Below are 13,754 nucleotides of genomic sequence, written 5' to 3'. Positions count from 1 at the left end.
TTGTGGAGTAATAATAATGGATTTTTGCCTGACCTGCCTGCTGAGTTTAGACACGGATGGTTGTGCACCTGCTGGGTTTGTGTATGCCTTGTTTTCAGTACTTTGTCTTGTTTTGCTTGCAATACTTTTTTTGTGTGTGCTTCAAATTATTTCCCAAAGATGGAAACAACAAACAAACAGCTAGATGGATAACGATTAACTGTTGATTGTTTTCTTGATCAACCAATTATTTTTTTTAAATAATGAAAGAAAGCTGTCATTTTTTCCCCGGGACTACGGGGACATTTTCAAATCAGTTGGTGAAAAACAGCCCAAAGCCTAAAGATATTACATGTTTAATAACCTAAATCAGTGAACAGCTGGAAAATGTCACATTTTAGAGACTTGAACTGAAGACTGTTTGACCGTTGAAGTGACCTAAACAATGACTCCACTATCAAAATAATTGCAGACTAATCTAGTTATAGTTTAACTTCTACTTCTTTTTTAGTGTAGATTTCATTCTGAATTCACAGTGGGAGAGTAAAGCTGCGTAAATGTTTTATATATATATATATATATATATATATATATATATATATATATATATATATATATATATATATATATATATATATATATATATATATATATATATATTATAATTCAGGATAGAAGTCACATGTAAAATATATGAAAAGTACAAGCAGATTTTGGTGGTGTGCTTTAACAATCAAACATCCATACAGGCTATTTTTGAATTGTTCACATACTCTAAATGTCCCTTTGCAAGGTGACATATTTCCGGACTAATGTCTTACATTTGTGTGCACAACATGGCAGCTGAGTGGAATTTTTGTCTTTCGACAGACATGATTGGTGGTTTGCTGCCTGTCACACAGACTGAATACAAACTGTGTTGTGCTCCCTGAGCTCATACTTCTATGATGGAAACTTGTGAGCAGACAGTGGGCAAAGCACACAAAGGATTGGGGCGACAGCAATCCATGTTGTTGGATTATTCTCCGTTTTTTAATTAAACAGAGTTCAGTGGAAGAAGAAAAGATCACTGTAAAGCCCCTCTCTGAAATGAGACCTTTTCCACTATGGTGTCTGGTTCACTTTCACAACTGTTCAAATTACTCCGGTGCTCATAACGGTAATAAAAAAGAGAAGCAAAGACACGCTGAACATTAGTCATGCAGAGTACATTGTCTCGCCCTTCTGCTCCAACTAAAAAGCTAACATCTGCCTGCAGTGCTGCATTGAATACAAGCAGCAATGTGTGTGTATATATGACTAAAAGCCGCACACAGTTGCCATAGAAAATTGCCCTCAATTTTTAGCATTCAAGAATAATTCACGCACAATCATCTGCACAAAAAGTGTGAAACTTCTGTGCGTGGTTTTGCCTTCTTGAATATGTGTAACAGAAGCACTTGTGCTGAGATAGAAGGTGTTGAAGTAGCTCTAGACACGCGAGACATCCACTTCAATTAGTGCTGAACACACCTCTGGGGCAGCAGGAGAGAAAATCGCCTTTTCGAATAATGATTTCAATTACATTATTGAGAGATATGGTGAGAGGCAATATGGACAGCAGGTTAAGAGCTCTGACCCTATTGAAATGCTTCGGGTTCTATCTATTTGAAAGCACAAATCCTTGAGCTACTCTTTATTTTGTGATATGAGGTTTATAGTTATATATGTCGTCATATACGTTGGTGAAATGATACTCACAGATCTGTACAGAAACATAGACATAGTTTCCTTTTCTGTCCATTTCTGCTGTTTATTACAGTCGACATGGCTGTAATTGATTCAACTTCAGCTCTTAAATATGCAGTCTGATCCAAAACCATCATTTATTTAACACACATTTTGTAATAAGTGAGATGGATTTTCCAATTGAAGTACCTCTTTACCATGACATTCATTTTAATTCTTCCATATTTTTTTAAGAATTTCCCTGTGTGCAATTCAGGAAGAGCACCGCAGCAATCTATATGATCACAACTTTACGTTAATCCAGATTTAAAAGAGCAAATACTTCACACACTTTGAGGAAATTATAAGACATGTATGTCGTTGTTTTTTAGCAACAGGACATATATTTCTCCTCGCTTTACTCATGCCAAGAAAACAAAATGCACTGATGTAAATTAGTGTGATAGTTCTGAGAGAATGACTGGCCTGACCTGTTTGTAAGATTAGAAGAAATGAAACTATAGCTGAGGGCGCGGGGAATGAACTTGAGCAGAATAATGTGAGAATATAATTATGTATGTAGTGTTGGTTGTTTGATTTGAAATGTAAGTTGTATGAATACTTGCAGTAAACCAGTGAACTATTAGGATGCAGTATATAATAAGCAATCTCAACTGAGGTATTTATTCTTCACAGCATCAGTGCTTGGATATTGAAAATGTGTTTATATTCACATCTGCTAACATTGCAAACAAGCTCAAATCCATTTAGATCAAAACAGATAAACATTTACTAAATTGTATTGTATCTGTTGTCGATCTCACGAGACATGATATAATGGATCCGTCTACTATTCAAATTCCAATAAAACTTTATATGCAAAACATATCAGAAATATGCAGAAAACATCATGGAAGTCAAATAACCAGAATGAAGTCTTCATAGATGCTTAAGCCAATCTGTACGCTCTATTAAAACAACATATCCCATTTCTTGAATTAATATTCCACTGGTCTACATGTATCTGTCGTTGCGGTATGTCTCAGCCTTATATCTTGTTTCAATGGGTAAAAGAGACAATTTTCAGAAGATATATGTTTTTCAAACAAAGTTTTTGTGGCCCTATACATATTAGTGCTGATAGCTTTCTCTGAGTGAGTGTGCATTGCTGTTTTACAAATGTAGTTATTAGTTGGTGCCCCAAATAAAAGCTAAAGACATTACTTGTGATAAGATGCTTCTAAACTTGAAGTAAAAAATATTTTGAAGGGCCCAAAATTCACACAAGTTTGCACATAAGGGTTCTTTTCTTTTTTTTTTCTTGGGAAATGACGACGAGGTGAATCATCCCTTTATTAGATTAGTAATTTTGATTCCTGGCAGATTCCTTCAAGAAGCCCAAAGAGTGCAAAAATGAAAAATAACCTGTAAGAGACACCCTGGATGTAAATATTAATATCTGAGAGAAATATATAAATATTGGCACAGGCGGGCAAAGTTCTCCTGAAGTTTATTGTAATTAGAACTTTTAGAAGTCCACCCAGTCCACTAATAAACTATAGTGACAAAAGTCCAGTCACCCTAAAGAATTATGATTTTAATTATCAATTAAAGATATCCCCATTTAAACTGTCTACTCCTTTTGCAAATGACAAGTCATAAAACCCAGTCTATCTATCTCCCCATTCATCCATCCATCCATAATGGCCAATAAGAACTGATGCAGTTTGCAGTAGTGGTGCTGAATATGATAATATAATTTTCACTTAAAGTAATAGTCTGATATTACAACAAGTGTCCCAAATTAAAACACAATATATGTTCATGCCAAATATTATCCATTGTCCTCTTCCATGCATGAAAGCATTTAATGATCTGACAACAAGTATTGGCGGGGAATGTTTGTCTGTGCCTTTCTAAAACTGTAACATCTTTATTGAAAACTCAAATGAGTACCATGTAACCATGAAAACAAAGTACCTTTGTTTTCATGGTTACAATAGAGTGCTGCAGGAATGTATTTAGGATTTTGGCACTCTCAGTTCCCTCGTCTCGAAGTCGATGTTTTTTTTTAATGTTTTTGGGTACATGCCTAAAAAGGTTTTACAGCAAAATACTCCAGTAAATATCCCACACATGCAACGTGAAGCTGTTACATGTCTTAAAAAAGCCAACGAGCCAAACTAATGAGCATAATAATGCGAAACAAAGTCCGCCTTGAGCCGAGTGGTGGTGACGTGAAAACATGTGGCCATGTAGGTTTAATAGTCAACAATAGCTTCTTACTTCTGCCGATGGCATTTACTCTTCGACAATCATGAACAACTAATGTTCATTTGTGAAGATTCTCTTCTGGAATAAAACATGTATCATAAAGTATGACACATCTTATAAAACAATCCCCATTTGATTTTTTTTTGGCGAGGGAGTCAGTTCGATGCCAACTTCCAGGTTGGCCCACACAAATGTGCATCCCTGCAGCCCTCTAAAACCCTGTGTTGAAGGTTGCAATGTTGGTTTAATAAAATAAATAAAAAACTCCACTGCAACCGGCTGCAGCTTTATGTGTACTGACCAGAGAGATATTAATGTTCTAATGTCACTCTCAGCCAGTGCTCCGAGTACTCATACCACTATATTTTATTCCTTAGTGTACAGTGACTTTTTCTTGTGCACCAGCAATTCCAAATCATTCCGCCATAAAGTTTTCTGAATCTGCACTTTTGATTGACAGAATATGATTTCACAAACATTTCCAGAAGAAAGTTCAGACGAAGGCACAGTATAACATGGTTAAAACATTTTGTAAATCAGAACTAGTAGCAAGAGATTGCTGATATCGATACACACGCCAACATATAAATACGGGCAGTACTGGCACTTCTTCTTTTCACTTAAAAAAAATGGCACTTCAAGCACTTCTCTCAGCAAGAAAGCAAGGAAGCATAAATGATTTCTCTAAACCTGGCTTACACACCCTGTGGTAGCAGCTTAGCTTTGGCAGCAACATGCTGTTCTTGTGCGTCTCCTTGAAAAGCAGTCTTCTAGTCCCCGACTGCCTAAACTTAATTAGTTATGGAGAGAAACATATGAGAAAAAGAGAAGGTCATTTTTGTTGTTCAGCATATGGAGAGAAACTTTCGGACACAGAACTCTACCTTCACATGCTAACTCGTAACCACTAATGAGGTCAGCACAGACTTTGCTTACTGGTCTAAAGGCCATGGCCAACTTAAAAACACTGAACTTTGCACAATAACAAGGGACCGAGAAGGGTTTGGGAACTCCCACACGGCACATCAGTAATTCACAAAGCGAAGTATTTCATCCTGCAGAAGACCCCTCTTATTTTCAGGAATGTCATTTTTGAGTCGTATGAAGGAGCTGGAGAGAGACCTCCTTTCCAGACATCAATTATTAACCAAAGCTTATATCACAGCCTCATAGATCAAAACAGCAAGCTTGTAGTATACTAGAGGGCATCTCATATATTTAGCGCTGCCAGAGAATCACTCCTAAGACAGAAAGGTTAGGCGTTTGAAATCTGACGCGAACTCACGAATCTTTGTAATTTCCCTGACAGGTACACGATATGGCACAGGAACACTGTAGGGTATCGGAGTCTATCTTTGTACTTCTCCATCAGAGGCAGAGGATTTTGCACCACTACAGAATAGGGTTCCTGTGAAAATGAATATTTTATGATATTGCTACCAGGCTATGATTGGTAGCATAAGAGTAGATTTGCATTCCAAACTGCCTGTTGTGCAAAAAATTAATCATTACCAACCTACGTCTTAATGTACCCAGAAGTCCAAAAACATGTGGTATGGTGTTTCTATGCCCCCCCCCCTAGGTAAAAATATTTACCCTCGGTTAAAATCCCACAATTCCCTGACTCATTAGAGTCATATGTAGCACTGGGAATACTAGATTTCAGCTCGTGCCCTATTTCATTCTGCTGCTACAAGTGATGATAAAAGGGCATTTCCCCTCCTTGTGGGAGATTTTAATAATGATGAGATACAGTTGCCATAGCACCTTTTTATTGTATATTTTCAGCTAACAAAAAAAAGTATTTTTAGATTTTTTCAGAGTGAGCTTCTCTCATATTTTTGGCAGCTTCCCATTGGTAGTTAGCATCTCAGAGTGAAGTTAGTGGTTCTGCTCGGTTTTATGCACTTTGTGCAAGACAAAGACAGGTGAAATGAATTATGAAGTCATTTCTCAGTGAGAAGTTTGGACACTTACCTCAAGGGGGGCTGCGTCACTCTCTAAGCCCCTGTAACCTATATTTGTTTGACGTGGTTTTAACCGCACATCGGGCAGCACAGCTTTCCAATACAACAAGCCTGCAACGTTAAAACAGATGATTCATCTATGTCCTTGTGCTGTGATGCGCAAATCTGATACAGTACGTTTGCCCACATAACATACCTCACAGTTATTTAAAATGTATTTTTATAAGATTCTGTGTGCTGTCACAGATATAGAAAGTGCTCTGTAAGCGAATTCAAAGCCTATATACATTCGTATCTGTTGGAAAAGTCTAAAGCAAAAATAACCTCACTGCCTCTGCATACCTAAGCCCACTTCATTCTCATCCAAAAAACCTGTCACTCTCCACCTTGTGGTGAGACAAACAAACTGGAACCACCTCAGGTACTCAATGCTGATTTGCATTTTGTATCAAGTTCCTTGGTCCGACGCCAGCACGAGTATAAAAAGCTCTGCTCCCCAGATATGAGGGTCCTGATTGAAACTGTAGGCAGAGAGGAGGCTCTCACTGTTTGCTCTCTATATGGAGAGCTCATTAGTTGGAGAGACCTGTGTGCATTGTTCCAAGTCTGCAGAGTCAGCTAGGGAGCCACTCATCACTCCGCACAATCCAGACTCCTGCACATCTGGTCTGGCAGCTTCAGGGTGACCTGCAAGCGCACACACAGACACACACACACACACATGCACATGCACATGCAATTGTTGGCGTAGAGGCAAACATAAACATTCACCAGCGCACAAAGATGTAACGAATGGACAATCTCCAGGCTGATCATGCATGTATTGTGTAGACAGAGCTGTGAGGATGAACAGCGATGAAATGTAAAAGATTGGACACATATTCTTCCTCTGATACACACAATTTCCCACAAGCACCGGCCTTTATCACCCTGTGATTTACTGGTCATTTTACACCGAGCTGAGGTAGCCACCTCCAGCGCTGACCCTGCACTGCAGCTCAGGGATGCAGGTACAGCATTTGGCAGCACATCCACCAAGAATCCCCAAGCACAGACAGCAACTCTGCTGTCAATCTCCACGTATGAAAGTTTTAATTTAATGGATTCAAGGTCTAAAATGCACAGCTCCTTTCTTATAGGTCAATCGTTTCACTGCTATTCCCAGTCCTCGATTAGACGGTGAGGTGGTCTGCTCTGCAGAATGCTTTACCAAATAGTATTGCTGCAATGGTGTGTGCTCATATTTACAATGTTTTGGCATTGAGATTCTCTGAGAGGAAGTCATCAGCATTCAGGTGACTGTCACAAATGGCATATGAATAAAGAGAAAATGAAATAAACCTATTCCACAGCAAGGGAGAGGGCATGCCTCTATTGAGAGCATGTCAGTGTTCATTCTATTGACAGACCCGTTTTTTTCTTGCCGACGTCACTTCCAAGACACGCTGAGCTGTGGAGGAAAAAGTTGACAGAGAAAACTGAGAACAATAAAGTCGCATTGACTTTATGTATCAGTATAAAAGAAATATACTTACTGGACCCATGGATGCCATTTCAAAAGGCAAAATTAATCAATGGAGTTCATTGGAGCAGATTTCACACAATGGCACTCACAGAGCGCTGTCATTTAAGACCAAAACCACTGTCAGAAATCAATGCTTTTTTGCTTCAATGTCAGTGGCAAGATGCCATAGTGACTGCCTCACTAGTGACCCGGGAGGGTACGATGAGATCACCTTCATGATTCAGACGTGGTGTGAGTGGAAGATAAGGCACAGCTATATATTTAAAGAAAAACATTATCTTGGGAAATACTCTTCTTCTTGCAGAGAGTCAGAACAGAATTTCAACACCACGCTCGTGTCTGTATGTTAGCTAAATATAGAGTTGGCCGGCAAACTTAGTCTAGCATAAAAAAGGAAACAGGAGAAGCTGTGAGGTCGACTCTGTCCAAAAATAACAAAATCCATATTGTATCTTGTTTGTTTAATCCAAATAGTGGTGGTACACTTCGGTCGTGAGATGATGAACATATTTCTAGTGAAGATTTGTAAAAAGAACTCAACATTTTTCATCCACACATGTTTATTGTCTCGGTCTGTCAGACAATACAAACTGGAGCCACAGCACCTATAGGAAACAGCCCCAATGGAAAATTGTTTCGTCTCACCATTGTCAACCTCCTTTCTGCTTTCAGCTAAGCTGTGCAGGTCTCCCGCCAGCTTACAGTAGGCAGGTGGGATGTGCGACTGGTCTACATTATCTGGCAACAGACTTCAATTCCTGGAGCAGTTTATAAGCGGCTTGGACAGGTGTGCTGTAAGGATTAGATCACCTTTGATCCAAACATACATAATCAATCATCACAGTACTTTACTTCATATAGTTTCTGGATTATTATCAAGCTTAATGTGATCTTTGTGAGACAATGACAACGACTTCAGATAGGCTTTAACAACTATAAATTGAATTCCCCGGCTGTCACAACACCTCTTCAGAAAACTGCTAATTGGGAAGACTCAGCCTATTCTCAGAAGCCAAGGAAGGGAAAAAGAAAGATAAAGAAAGGAATAAAAGTGCGAGACTTCGACGTCCCAGGCTCGACTGTCATAGCGCAACGTAGCGCTGTTCCTCTGAGATTTGCCTCTGTGAAAAGCAAACACAAAGGCTTGCAGACTCCTCAGTTGAGTTTTATCGGAGGTGTGAGAGAAGAGAGAGTTGTCAAGGCCATCAGAATTGTCTTCTCAAACCGTATGTAGGTTCAAATTAATCTGCGTGAGGAGTCGTGCGATGACGTCAATAGACTATATTTATGGCAGCATCAGTATTCGGTGTTAGGGTGATGACACTGGTACTTAATTTAACTGGATGACCTCATCATTATCCAATTCACTGCTTGCACTTTGTTGTGAAAGACTGAAATAAGAGACATGTCACAAATGAGGTACAAGCATCTCACATGGGAGACTATCAGAGTTCAGGAGCTTCTCAGAACATTTTTGATGTGACAGCATTGGAAATATTGCTGCCATCAAAGCTGCAAATTTGGGGGAAAACTCATTCTAATGATGAATTTCAATGAATCGTGTTTCCGTAAATTTCATGACCCGTGCATTTGAGGACATTCAAACTGTACCAGAAACACGATCGCTCAATAACAAATACATACAGATGCATTCATTTTCTATATATTTATTCAATTCAATTCAGTTAATTTTGTATAGCCAAAAATTACTAATTACAAATTTGCCTTGGAGGGCTTTACAATCTACAACTCTTGAGAAATCCACTTACCTTGGAGCTGCGAGCTTTGTCACTAGTGTGACTTTGAAGTCGCCATTTGCCCCTGCAGTGAAAACATTATTATTTTCTTTTCTGTGAAAGGAGATTGAAAAGTTAGCATGCAATTAGTTTCTTTAGATTGGATAAACCTAAACAAGAATCAAATCTTAGAGAATGTGGTTACTGGAGACACGCTGATCTTTCTCATCTGTTTCATAAATGGAAGATTACAAAGTGAATGCTTTTCCTACCTACATTAGTATTAGTATTATAAAAAAAAAACCTTGACAGTTGTGTTCCTAATATGAGGGACTGTAACTTGAAAAATAGCGATATGGGGCACTGAATTCAATTAAACTACTGTTCATAAGACTTGGCCCTCGGCGGCTGCCGCACGTTATCACAATCATCCCTCGATAATTTCATCCGATTAAACATTTGCAGGAAATTGACATAATGAGCGCATGAATAACAAAATATGTTTTGTGAGGCTATAATGACCTCTGACCACCACATTTGTATCACTTCATCTCTGAGTTTAGGTAGACTTTTGTTCCAGATTTGAAGATATTTGCTCAAGGCGCTCCTGAAGTAGCAGGAGAATGGCACGAACATTAGGTCACAGCCTCCGGCCCCAGCTGTCGCGAGTGTGGAGGCATAACAATGTATCTTCTCTGTTGTAGTCAGAAGAGAAACAGAGCCCTGCTCGTGGAGTTTTAGAGTTTCATTTTTGGATATTAACCATCCAGCTTCTGGGTTTCTGTCTCCGGATACAGAGAATTGCTTGTTGAGCGAGCTAACTGTCGGAAAATGTAAATAGAAAACTTTACCAGTAGAGATCTGACATGTTTTGGTGTGGCCATAATGAAGAAAATATACATCACTGCACTGGGAGTGGTTTTGATGTTTAAATGGGTGCCAGCTGAGTGGACATTGCAGGCGCTAGTTGCAACGAAAGAAAGCGTCTTGACTTTGACACGAATTCTTGTCTCAATTGTGGTCTGGTAAGTTGGAAACTCAGCGCCTCCTATTTGTATTTTCCAATCTTCTGTAACTGTCATGCTTTGTGGAACCCGTGTGAGAGCGGTGATGGGTACGCAGCTGTTGATGCTTGCTTCCCACAAAAATAAATTGTTAATTCACTGAAGTAATGGCATGGTTTCGTATAGGTTACAAAAAAACAAACACATCCAAAAGGGGTTACCCTCAGAATGCACCCAGATACATTCCCATTTTTGGATATGGAGTGAATGTTTTCAAACTTTTAATGTGAAATGAAATAATTAAAGGCAACATGTCTAAACTCTCCATTCTGAAAGGAGCTGAAATTTTTATGAGCACCATCCAGTTTCTTGAAACCTGACGTAGGAAGCCGAGCCTTCTCTGTGGCACACTTTTCAGGCTTGATAAATAAAATATGACGTTCACATGGGTGTGCTTAAGCAACAAAAAGAAACACTGTCTGGGTTGTTCTACAATGATTTCAAACAAATCTTTTGTGAATAAGAAAAAAAGACACACGCAAACAAAATCTTTGTCACTTTAAGTAAGTCTTTTCATGATCAAAGTGTTTGTGAGAATATTGCCCAGCATTAAAGAAATCCATCAAAAGTGAGGGTTCTGATCTCATTATTTCGGTAAATTAGAGCTCTAATGATGGTTTAATTGCATTGTGATACAGTCAAAATTGATTCATTTGTTTGTTATATTCCAGGCCCGTGGTGGCTTTGATAGTCATTTAAAGATGGGTAACCCATTAATTCTGCTCATAAAGGTATCGGCCACAGCAGCTGTCACACACCGTAAGTCATGACGGACAATAAGGATGCTAACACAATGCTAATCCAATGCCGTTTAAAGACCAAATTACAAAGTCAAGGTGAGTTTGCTTTTGTGTGTGACTTCTGCATGGGTAACATCGATAAAACCACTTCTTCTTTATGAATTCTTCCCTTTCGTGATAGTGATTGCTCTGTTTAATTAAAATATATAAAAGACAGGCCTTTTCATTCTGCATTGTTCAGAGGATGTGGGTTCCTTTTATAGAAAATGAAGTTACCTCTGTACTACTAATTTGCAACAGTAACAACAAGCTGCCGTACAAAGTGTCAGTTTCTTGTCCAAGGACACTTGTCCCACAGCGGCTTCATATGTATTTTAGCCACACACGTGGCATCGCCTGGTTCTAGCAAGGGTTATGATTGGAAGCCATACACTCTGGTCTGAATGTTTCAATAACATTTGGATCATATACCGCCACCGTCAGGTTGATATATATTTTTTCTGTTAAATGTTGTGATAACTGGACATTGACTACGAAAACACAAATGGACCTCGGATGGATTAACATAGCTTTGGTGACATTTGACTTTTCCTCTACCTAACTTAAATTTTTATATTCCGCTGTAGATTTGATTGTAAATATTCATGCTCCCATTTATTGCGCTCTATTTATTGTTAAATGTTTACGGTTAAATGTTATGTACCTTATGCCAGGACCAATTCCTTGTATGTGAACACATACATGGCAATAAATGGTTTTGATTCTGATAGCCATCATCAGGCTACTTTGTGTTTTGGGCTAGTTAGTAAATTTGAGTATAAAAAAAAGTGCAACATTCTCACATGTTAGCATTTAGTTCAAAGCACTGCTTTACTAAAATACAGCCTTACAGGGCCGTTACCATAGACTCTTAGACCTGTTATGGTTGTATTTCGAAATGTAAAACACTATATTAAGGTTAAGGAAAGCTTCTGGTCCTGCTTAAACATTGTAAGAGTTGACAGTGACTTGAAACACGAGACAGGAAAACTTTACTTTATTAACAATTAACGAAAAACTTGGCCTTGACTGATATTAACCGAAGGGCTTTTGTTGTCTAACTTATCTTTGTTGCAGTGGTGCTGCCGTTTCTATGCCCACCATCCTCCCAACCACTTCCCTTGGATTTTTATCAGACTTGAATTTGGAAATACGTCGCTTGTGAACATAATCCATGCGTCATTAGGTTTCTTGTCAAATTGTATTTAGTTGTATTTGATTATTAAATGGAGACCACTATTACTGGATGAAGTCTGTTGCAGACTCCGTAGAGGATGATTATCTCCACAAGTAACAGAGCATTGTTTTGGTGATACTATAGAGTACATTGTGGCTCAGGATTTTCTCCCCCTTAACATATAGGGGCTGTGTTGTGTTTGTGCACCGCCGGAGATACTGTATACAGTATGTGTGTCGCTTTTTGATTGCCTCCGAGGAGCAACAAGGAGACATGGCTCATTAAAAAGGAATGCATTGGATGGTGTTGGGGGATCGATGAAACAACAATAGAATACATTTAGTGTGGATGTCCCTGCAGTGACATCAGGGACATCTCAGTCAGCAGTGATATGATGAACTCATTAAAATGCTTGAAGTTGGTCTTCAAAAAAGTGCAGTTAAAATCCCACGGCAGCTGGCTAACATGAATCACAGACAAGATACTGAAGTCATGACCTTAATACTTTCATTTAACCGTGATGCTCTTTGAAAATGACAATGATAACCAAGAGCACCAGGTGCTGCAGCCAACCCTCAGCTATATTTCATGACCAAACAGGCTTTAATTTCAATCTATTGCATTCATTTTTGTGAATTATAGGTAAAGATTCCCTTGAGTTTCTGTAGAATCTTTTTGTGCAGTAGGACACTATATTTGACACTATGTGTGTAAGGTGGGGTAAAGTTAAGGTATAACTCATTTCCAGATTGTCTTTTTCAGACATGTGCATTGTGAGTCAATGAAAAGAAAGGCAGAGAAAGGCTGACACACTACACACCAACAAGCACACAACAAGACTATAAAAGTCCAGTGTGTAAAAACAGGCTTTCAGATGCTCACTAACTCAAATCAACAACATCATTAGAATGAATCCTCAATGAATCTTTAATAGCTCTTTTGCAAATGTCATAGCAATCTATGAAATAAATATTCTGCTCTCAATCACAAAACATCAACCTCATGGTGGCGCTAGAGGTAGAGTCCTGGGGACCATGAATGTCATGGACAAAATGTCATGGCCATCTATCTGATATTTGTTGAGATATTTCAGTTTGGAACAAAGTGTTGGACTGACTGTGGGCCGTTGCCATCCCTTGTTGACTTTCCCTTGAAAGGCGGCAGCAAACAGAATCATTTTAAGCTTTGATTTAAAAGAACTGTGGGTTGGACCAGACCTCAGGTTTACTGATACGGGGATGAATGCCACTAACAATTGAATGCTGCCTCTCCAGACTCTGGGGACGGAAAGCAAACCTGCCCCAGACAATCTGAGAAGGCTGGATGGTTCATAACATAGCTGCAGATCAGACATCTATTTTGTCCAAATCGTCCAGTGCTAAAAATCAATAGCAGTATTTTAAAATCAAATTTTTGGACAAGAAGCCAGTGGAAAGGTTTGGGAACTGGGATGTGCTGTCTTGTGAGGAATCTAGCAGCAGAGTTTTGAATAAGCTGCAGCATTTTAGAGAGAGCGATGGACCGTTTACAAGGCCACAGTGACTCA

Source organism: Clinocottus analis, unplaced genomic scaffold (assembly GCF_023055335.1).
Source record: "Clinocottus analis isolate CAN_PGR_092001 unplaced genomic scaffold, fCliAna1.0.p SCAF_8, whole genome shotgun sequence".
Classification (NCBI taxonomy): Eukaryota; Metazoa; Chordata; class Actinopteri; order Perciformes; family Cottidae; genus Clinocottus; species Clinocottus analis.
The sequence above is the reverse complement of the archived record's forward strand: the minus strand, read 5'-3'. Positions refer to the sequence as shown.